This window comes from Leptonotus elevatus, chromosome 11, assembly GCF_054856555.1.
Source record: "Leptonotus elevatus isolate MCC_2025b chromosome 11, RoL_Lele_1.0, whole genome shotgun sequence".
NCBI classification, from domain to species: domain Eukaryota; kingdom Metazoa; phylum Chordata; class Actinopteri; order Syngnathiformes; family Syngnathidae; genus Leptonotus; species Leptonotus elevatus.
This window is the reverse complement of record NC_141249.1, coordinates 2,894,594-2,905,545: the sequence shown is the minus strand read 5'-3', so window position 1 is coordinate 2,905,545 and position 10,952 is coordinate 2,894,594.

The following is a 10,952-nucleotide window of genomic DNA, read 5'->3' as shown; positions in this document are numbered from 1 at the left end:
TTCAATTTGATGTTATATGTGCTTTATGTAGAATTATGCTGAATTGAATGTAGAATTATGTATCGCCACAGAGAGTACATTAATCCAAATGTATTGAATATGCAGATTTAATTGAGGTTGAGTGTTGCACAGTATTTTTCAAGTCAGAACAAGTTAAATAGGCCTACAACAAGGATCATGGTTTTTTTTGTGAAGTGACTAATGGTGACGTTTCATGTCACGTAAAAACACATCTGGGGAACTGAAACAGGCTCACGCGGGCACCCTCCCATCGGTTTGAATAAAAACCGCCAACGCAATGAGACGGCATAATGCAAATTCATTTAAAAATGAGATGAATCAGGAGGAGAAAAAACACATGCACACTACAACCAGCAGGTAACAACATGGCTGTACTATGTCATATCCGGTTTGGCCGCTGCTTCCCGTTGGGAAGATTTTCAGCGCATAATTCAAAAATCCTAAAATACTCTGTTAATATGTACACTTTACAGTATTGAGCCATTCATTGTGTGTGTATATGTAATTGTATGTATATTATATTTTTTTAGTAACAGCATATTAAAAAATGTCTGTGCGTTCCAGACACATTGAAGCGTAACTCACGCCCCAACCAGACTTGCTGCACCCTCACTATTATATGAAAATGGCGCTCAAAGGAGGCGTTGCCTGGAGGACCGTTGGGCTTGCGAGGGGGGAGAATGTTGGGTGTGGTCTGGCTGTGATTTACAGCAGCAGTAAAAACAACGAGCTAAGGAGGCGTGTACGAGACTGAGCCGGTGGGTGACAGAGCGAATACATCACACTTTACAAATGACGTAGTTAGCTGACTTTCCATGCAATGAGAGGACAAACAGCCAACTTGTGTTTATTCCAGCGTTTAACCTGAAGATGGCACTGAAAGCTTTTGCCCAAAATTCAAGCTTTTAACAAACATGCACTAAAATGTCAAAATAATGACCAGGGGTCCATTTCACAAAGCATGTTCAACTAACCCTGAACAGCGAGTTGACATGCCCTGAGTTAGGAAACTCTGCATTTTCGGTTCCAGGACAGCTGATTTGAGGTAGTTATATCAATGCAGAGTTGTTTCATCTGGTGTTGCCACTACACTAAAAAGTCCACATCAATGGAGCCACGATTCCTTGAGTCACCATGGCAACGGGGAAGCGCAGTGTGCGACGCCGCCTCTGTTTCCGTGTTTGTTTGTTTTTTACCCCTCTCAACTGAAAATCTTTTCCTTTTTTTCTTTTTTTCTAAGATTCAACTGAAAATCGAAATGCAATCATATGGCGAATTTGAACATGTCTTTAGAAAAAAAGTACAACACCGCAGCGGCTCCCCATAGAGGAAGGCGGCGTGGGAGAATGTTGCTGCTCTGGTGTCGGGTAAATGCGTAAATTTAAATGTAGTCCTTTGCAATCACAATAATATTACAGGGGAAACCTGTTGAATAGTAACTCATTAATTAATTTAATTTAGGCACAATCCTGCGGGAGAGAAGCGCACTTGATTTAAGATCAAATGTAAAAACATTATTCAAACTGTTTTCAGAAAAAAGCGGACGCAACACAATATATGCTGTGATGTGTGCGCAGGACTACGGTGCCGGTAATGTTGCAAATGTAAGGACGGATTAAGTTGTGCATGTAGTTGTTGTGATGTGAAATGGTACCGCTCAAAAAGATAACTGTCCGGAAATGCCAGCATATCTATACACGGTCTGATAACAATCTTGCGACAAATATTTAATTCCCTGCGCAATAATGTGGCACTTTCATCAATAGGGTTTATTGTCAAAAGAACATGCCATGTTTGTGATAAAAGTGGACGTTACACTGTAGACTATAAGCGTATATACGCAAAAACTCACCGCAGCGGACTTTATGAATGAGGAATTTTGGCTGAAAGGAGGCGGGGACAGAAAAAACCTCGAGGTTTATTGTAGAAAACCTGCAACCGACTAGGTTTGGTTCATGGAACATGTTACTACGGTAACTGACTGAGAGCTTAAATTACCTCTTTTTATGAAACAGACTAGAGTTACCTCTTTTTCTCTGATTTGAATTACCTCCGTTTCTGAAACAGAAAACGCAGTTTCCCACATTTCAGGGTTTCTTGACCCAGAGTTCTCACTAAAACCTGCTTTGTGAAATAGACCACAAGACATGTAGACAACATGAGTAGACACCCGTAAACTTTGTGTGACTCCAGCTAAGGACCATTATGGAGAATGGTAGAAGGGTGAACATTTGTTTATTTTTTGTAGACATGAGTTTGGACAAAGAACGATGTGTGCCACTGCTTCAACAAGAGCGCTTTAGAAATATATTTTTACAGTAGAGTATTTTAAAATTATTTAAATCAATGCATGTGTTAACTTTGTGTGGTTCTCTCACGTTCAGCTGATTTTGTGCCAGTGGAGGCTCTTGTTATAGGAGTTAGAGGACAGGCTTATTCAGTCTGTTCCACTGGCATCATTACTATGTGCCTATACTCGAACTGCTTTCATTCGACCATACATGGGGCTTTACTGTTTGTAGATGGAGATGATATGAACCCACCTGCTAAGGACTACCTGGTGTGACTGGCTTGTGTCTAGCTGTCGAGATGCTGGTTCTATGCTCACTTCTGTCCTGCAACCTAAACCATCCCAACAACCCCCGGGGCCTACATAAGTTCTCCTGCTTTGTTTGCTTTTCCTCAAAGAGTCTGCTGTCCATATCATCACTATTAGAAGATTTTTTAAATACAAATAAAAATCATTACAAACGTTTTGAATGTTTCTCAATATCAACAATGACGGATGAACACAATATAATATTTTTGCCTAATCTGTAGAATACAATGTGGTTCTTCATATATCAATTAGAAAACAAGAGAGTTATTAATAAAACTCTTATGAAAAATGTCCTGGTACGGGTTCTAGATGAAACCCTTGAAGTATAAAAGAGTTCTACTTATCACTGGAACTCAGTCTAGAGCATTCAACCCCAATTAGCAAAACAAGAGAGTTATTAGTGAAACTCTTATGAAAAATGTCCTGGTACGGGTTCTAGATGAAACCCTTGAAGTATAAAAGGGTTCTACTTCTCACTGGAACTCAGTCTAGAGCAGTCAACTCCAATTAGTGGCCCGCGGGCCAGATCCGGCCCGTGAGACCAGCGCCCCATGCCTAGTGTCACGCTGTTGTTATAACCAAGTATAGGGACTCCAACAAGTGGATAAATTGTCACAAATACCTCAATAGGCAACATTGCCTTCACTCCCACGATCGTATTCACAATATTGTGAACAAACCATGTGATCATTGCTGCCATTTGGATCACGGGAGATACTGTTAGCTTTATGTTATGTTGACAAGTGACGAGCAAGTTACTCCTCGCTGGGAAAGTATATTAGCCATTCATTCATGTGACAGGCTTCACTAACGCAGCCAGTTTAAAAGCAGCTCAGAGGGGATGGATTGGAAATTGGTCACCGTGTTACCCGGAGGACAATAGTCACTTTAAATAACATTTACAAAGACATCCAACTGCTGGTGTTGGGGAGCGAGAAGCGGCTAACCTGCACATCCGCATCTAAAGTAAATCAAGGTTTTACTATTCTGTGTCAAATTACCAACAGTTTTACCATTTAAACACCATATTAGCAATATAAACTTCTAAACTGCAAAATGTCACTGGGAATAAAAAAAATTAAATAAAACATTTTGTCTCACTTGTACAGTCTTACGCTTGACATCACATATCATCATCATCGGTTACTATTGGGTGACCAGGGGCGCAGCAAGCACTAAATACAAATGTTGCGTTCATTAGCTCAACTTGTCTTCCCCACCCCCACCCCCATTTCACTTGTAATATAAAGCACAGTTTTAAAAACTTTATGAAACTAGTAAGCACAATTTGTGCTTGGGAATTCTCCCCCACATAGATCCGGATGTCACGTGACTATTTCTCTGAACACACACTCCTGCGGCAGGGAAGTAGCGGCGTAGCGTTAATGGACTACAATGGCGAGGAGGGCAAAAACTAGCGTTTATCCGTCAACTTTCCACCCAAGAGCATTGACAGTCACTTTGATGAAAAGGACATGATAGACATGCGTGAGGTGGACATGTTGGATTGCCAATGAAGTGTCAGGAGTGCTTTTTTTTTTCCAACTCTGCGATGCTGCTACGTGGAATTACCTCCTCTCTTGCCAGTGAGTGCTTTCAAATCTGATCATACAGAGGCTTTACAAGTTTGTACAATCCAGATTTATTTCCCCTTTATGTGTGGTCAAAATGCCATCAAAGTTAGCAGTTTCACGTAAGTCTTGCAGTGTTATTTGGGTACGGTAGCAACTTAGCAGCTGCTAAATCGGCCGCGGCCGCCGTCATTTATACTGTAAAAAGTCTTCTTTATGGTGTTTGTCAGTTAATTTAACTGTGTAATATCTATTAATCCATAGCAGCACAAATGAACAAAACAGATTATTTCCCCCACATTTTGCGCGTGGTAACAGTTAGCATCTGCTGATTCGGCCACCATGTACAAAGTGCAACATTGGCTACACAATGGTTCCTCTTTTGATAGCTTGGAGCATGCTCGATCCTTTTTTTGTCTCTTCTCCAATAGCCAGCATTTCGCTCATTGCCACATCCTTGAAGCACAGCTTTGGTCATCCCACTGGTCTCTTGCCCTGCTGAGTTCTCCATACTGGAATTGCTTTGGGATATGATCGTCGTTCATTCGTCGAACGTGGCCAAGCCAGTGCAGGTGTGTCTGGCAAAGGAGTGTATACATGGAGGGCATGTCTGCTTTTTCTAGGACAGCACTGTTGGTGATACGGTCTTGCCAGGAGATGGAGACAATGCACCTTAGACACCACAAGTTAAAGACAATAGGGGCTTTTCCACCGCCAGAACTTTTGGAGAAGTTTTCAATTTACCTTGGTAAAATTCAATTTGCACGTTTTTCCACCAACAACAATTTCCGGGGTAATTAAATTCCCCAGGGGGGCATCCGAGTACCATTTCAGGAGCAGGGTCTTGCTGAGCCAGGCTGGAACTTTGAGGGGGTGGGCTGCACTGACCAATTGGTTGATTGGTTGGTTAAAATACGGGGGGGGGGGGGGGGGGGGCTGTGTTTTTACATCAGCTGGGCTCATCAAACTCATGTCATCAAACTCATTTGAATAAATTACCAAGAACTCTAAGAAACATAATTACAAATTCCCTGCAGAACTTTTACAAGAACTCCCTTTACCCATAACTCAAAGATCTTGGGCTTGTTGGTGGAAAAGCAGCTATTGATGCGCTTCTCTTAGGCTGCATAAGTTGTCCAGGACTCTCTGCCGTAGAGGATTGTGCTGATAATAAATGCACGGTATACGGCTATCTTGGTGGGGAGGGTGAGCTTCTAGTTCTCCCAAACTCGTGTTTTAAGCTTGCACAAAACCAATGGTTTAAAAAACAAACAAATAAAACTCTCGTGCAATTCGGCCCGCGACCTGACAAACTTGACATAATTTGACCCTCTCAGAGAGTTCTTTAGAAAGGGTTTTAACGGGAACCAAAAAGGGTTCAACTTGACCATTTATTTTAAAAAAAAAAAAGGTCTCTTTGGGAGAATTATGTACTTGCATATGCATCCCTTTTTAACTCGATGATATGGTTCTTGCTAGCACCTTTACTTGTACAGTAAGAGTGTATAGTACACCCTATTGGTTTCCTTAAAAAATGGTTTCATCCAGCAGCTCTTCCTCCCTTTTTATAATGCACTTTTTTTTTTGAACAGCAAAATGTGAAATCCTCTGGCCCTCGTGCTTAATGAATGCCTCATAATCAGATTTGCTCTGGCGCGGAAACTCTCAGCACCCTTAAACTTCTGATCCTAAAATTTTCCCTGGTGACAGCCATACCTGAGGTGCCTAACATAGATAACTACAGCACAGTACAATACTACAGTAATTCAGTATCAAAAGAGTATTCCCCACCGCAGTATTGGGTGTGGGGTTGTATCTGCAAGGTATATTAATACTTCTGCTCAACTATTTGTTTTTGTCAAACAGGATGAGGTTGTTACTGTGAGCCTAAATCTGTACATTACTCCACTGGTGGCATGCTCTGGAAGATGAGTTGAATGTTTCATTCATAGGTACAGCAGTCATTAAAGTTATATCTACTGTGATTGTGATCTCTTTAACAGGGTTGATCTCAAATGACGTCACATTTTCCTAATTAATATGCATGAGTCGGACAAAATAACAGCGTGGGACACACGTGTACACATCATTTTGGAAGAGAATGACGTCCCAGGCGTCAAATTTCAACATGATTCAATCGACAAACACACTTTGGAACAGCTTAAACGGTGGTTGACATGTGGAGACCTCAAAGTCACTCCGGTGCGATCTAGATGACTGCTAATATCGTGATGGTCGCTAATTTTCACAAAAACGAATAACATTCAAGTCACGATTTTTATTTGAATATTTTAAGCCTATGTTTGTGCTGTTACTTCTGTCTAGTTGCTTTTGTTAAAGTGGCGTAGTGACACAGTGACTGCTCACATTTTGTGACACTGATCATCTAGCATGTTGTTGTAGGCATATAGTTTTTCTATAGAGCTGATATTTTATATTAATTTTCGCATCTAAGCAGCAGTGGCTTCCGTTGGTAAACTCGATCGGTATTTTTGGTGCATTTACACCATGATCAAGGCCGCTTTAATGCACGGACGGGCTTACCTGGGCTGCAGCCCAGGGGCCTATAGTCGTCAGGGGCCTATCAGAATTTAAAAAAAATTGTGTTTGCAGAGAACAAGAGAAAAGAAAGAAGAAAAAAGACAATTTGTTGATTTTTCTGTCAATCATGCATGAGATGACCAACCTGCACCCGCAGATGATTCTGTGCATCGCTGTGGTCGTAATAGGGTGTGTCCCTAGAGACGGCCTATCAGTGTTTTGCCAGCAATCAACTCACTGTACTGTGCTAGAATAATTGTACCTTTTATTCCCCGCAAACAGCAATCAACACCTATACTGTGCTAGAATAATTGTACCTTTTATTCCCCGCAAACAGCAATCAACACCTATACTGTGCTAGAATAATTGTGCATTTTATTCCCCGCAAACAGCAATCAACACACTACTATACTGTGCTAGAATAATTGTGCCTTTTATTCCCCGCGAACAGCAATCAACACACTTCAACGCTAAGCAGCAGAATAAAATCCTCATCAGCGCTTACCTTGACACTAGACCGGAGAGCCGACGGTCCGGGTAGAACGAGCTGCAAAACGGCTGGGCAATCGTACGTATCCCACAGCTGACTCTACCCACACTGTGTGCCGCTCCGTCTTTTATTCGTTAACAAAAAGGGGTGAGCGTGAGAAACCGGGCTGGCCAAGCCCTCTCCCAGGCACCCTCGAAAACATGTTTCCAAAGCATGGAGGACTGTAGTAAAAACAAGGCATTCACTCCCAGGCACCCTCGAAAGATGTTTCCGAAGCATGTGAGGACTATAGTATAAACAAGGAAGAGTTCCCAGGTTGATTCCGCCCTTTTGGGCACCTGGATTCGTACAACAGTTCAGGACAACAACATATCCTTGTATAAGAGGTTACATGAGGACATATCAAACCATGGTTATTTTCCCTTCATTCCACCCCCTGGACTCATGAAACCTCATAAACGCATTGGTCCTGGCACATTTGTCCAAATCAAAAATGGGTTCATTATAGACCCATACCCCTGTTATAGTTTTGTCGTTTGATGATCCTCCCATAATTGACCAGTATGGAAAGTGATTGTTTCCCATAGATATCATCCATACATGTTATTTCAAAATATCGTCCCCTTATTCCAAAAGTGTTCTATTTAATTTGTCATCCATGGCGCGTGTTACCTGTTTTACATAGAAGCAAGTACTTACATTGATTAAAGATATCGCACATAATACCACAATAAGTACAATCAATGGAGGAGTCATTACTTTTCGTGCAAAGGGTGATAAACCTGTGAATATATCATACCAGTGCGACGCTGATGATTGTTCCACCGTCTTTGCCACTGCAAGTACCTGTTCCCTGGCTACCACTGTCATTATCTGTAATTTAGTAATGTTATGACGGTGTTCTTTCACCATCTGTTTTAGCACCTTAGAGTCGCTCAGTGCGCAACTGTACTTCTCCAAGGAGATACCCAAACGGTTGTCATGCAACACCTCCCACTGGATCAAGGTGAGAGCTGTGGCATCAGTGAAATTGGTTAACCGATTAGTATGATTGTTCCATGTCCACAGAGAGACATCCTTGAGGCAGCCAGAGAATGGTACTTTCGGCAACTGGGGATGCGACCGGGTTGAAGCTACACATAAGGTGTGTGGCCTTACCTGATATAGCACATCTCGGGGCACCTCATAATTCCAGTCACACATTGCATTTTCCTCTTTCAGGCATGGATTGGTGTAACCTTGATTTAATATACAGACTTTTCCTCCATCAGTATGGTCACATCCGGTTAAATCGTAAGTCATATTCGTTTTGGGTGCTAACCACTCTCCTTTAATGTGTAAAATCCAGTATGCATTTAAAGCTATAACGGGTAATACATAATACCTGCATATTGTCTGAGAGTTGGTTACATTATATTGCACCCATGTGCCGGTGCACACAGTGTCATCGCAAACAGTTTTTTCTGCCTGTAAGTATAACCAAACATTAGTAGTAATATTCCAATCATAATAATTATTTGTTATTACAATTGCTTTAAATCGATTTATTTGTACTTTGGCATGTATGTATTGCAATGAACACGCAGTCCAATTCATCCAATCAGTCATATTGTGCAATACCTCATCAGTGGAGTTGTTTACTTTTTCTCGAAACTGCACTTGTTTTTCCCAAATTAATACATTCTGTGCTTGACCTTGCACCGCAGTTGGCATCCACTGTGCCACTTTTACTAATGCATCATGTGTGTATTGTCCAGTGTAGTGCAGCTTGCTTGTAGTAATCTGGTTGTCAATCAGGTTGGCGGATCCCAGTAACGTTCCTGTCCCCCCCAGAAAAGTGTCATACCACGCCCGTCGAGCACGATGACACTCTGGTAAGATAGGGAACTTGATTGTCCAACGTACCTCAGTTCGAATCAGTCCATGTGCCATCTTCATACAGGTTGGCACGATAGGAACAACGTGGGTTGTGACATTGGTGGTAGTGTTAGGGGACACCCATATGGCATACCGGGACGTGGATCGTCCCGTGATTTCGGAACCATTGGCTATCCACGTGTCTTGGCACACTGTGATTGTCCAGTCAGTGCCATTGTTGTTCCCGGTGCAATTCTTTTTTTCCGTATCATACTCGCATAAAGAACACGTGGCCTTCACCATCAGTTGGCACCCTCTGGCCATCACAGGAACGTCCTGTCCACGGAAGCACTTCCGACACACCTGGAGCGGACAATCACAGCTTACGTTGGCAATCAGGCAGGCTTGCCCGCCTAGACAAGTAAAGTCGTCCTGGGTGCGGTTGTCAGCGTCGTTTCTCCACCGTAACCGAAACCACCCCACGTGCTCCAGCGTTCGTCTGAATCGGCTCCCAGCAAAGGACGATCATCCCCATCAGAAGCGCACCACCTGCAAGGCCTCCGATGCCCCATCGTCCGGCACCACCATGTCTTTGGCCTTTGGCCAGCATACATCTTCTCGTTGTACTTGGAACCCCAAACGAGGAGAATTCATACCTGTACACATACACATAGACAACTACATGCTAGGATTAGTTTTCTCGTAAATAACATTTGTTGACGGGAACATTCACCCACTTTTCGTCTCCAGGATACATTACGGCCACAGAGCTATCTTTCCCCTGCGCTATAATTTCTCCTGCTTTGGGAGGTCCCGTCGCTTGTTTTACCCATGCTTTTGCTCCAGCTTTGTCGGTAAAATGTTCTCCTTTTGTTTTCACCTGTTTTGGCATTTTTCACAATTTTCGACCGCTGTTTTTTCATCATCTATTTTTAGATCAATGCCTCGATCCAGGGCCCACTGTCGGGTCCCCTGGATACCCCAATGTCCGCTTTTCTGATGTACCCATCTTGCTAGGCCCACCGTGGATTCCCTCTGCACTATCATCGCTTTTACTAACTGGTCTACTGCTTGATTGTGTAGTGCTTCAGAATCTGTATTTTTAGTGTGTGCATCTACATGTGACACCGTAATTTTCACACCCTGTACTTTGTCCCAAATGTCTTTCCATAGTTCTGCACCCCATACCTCCTTCCCGTATATTTTCCACCTATGTGCATGCCATGGGCCGCCAAAAAATGGATGGTGGGTGGCAAATGGCCCCCGGGCCGTACTTTGGACACCTTTGTCCTATGTTTTGACTTCTGGGAAATTAAAAAGATAAAATTCGAAAAAAAAATTCTAAATATCAAATTTACACAGAACTAGTTATAAATTGTGTTACATAATATGCATTTTATCACACATTGGTTTATTTCCCCTTTAAATCCACAAGATTATATTGTAATTACATTACAATTGTAAAAATGTTGAACACAAGGAACTGTCAGTTTCCTGAAGCTCATGAACAGCGTGTGATATTGTTTTGTTTTAGCCGGCCAGTCACTCACGTAAGGCCGCTGTTCCAACATAGCCATAGCATACGCTTCCAATAAATCAGTTTCTTCTCCCTCAGTAACACCAACGCATACCACAGCATTGATTCCTGCATCAGTACTCAACCGTGCAAACTTTTTAATGTCCATATGGTCCAATTTAACCTATGATGCACCCATTTCCACCAGACGCACCAACCAAGTATCTAGCGCTTCACCTGACTGCTGCTTATATTTACTAGTCAGATGTGCGATCTCGTCCTGAGTGTAATCCTCTAGCAGCGTGCTAATCTGTGGCACTGGCTGTGGTCCCAAAACTAGATTCCCTTCTCCATCCA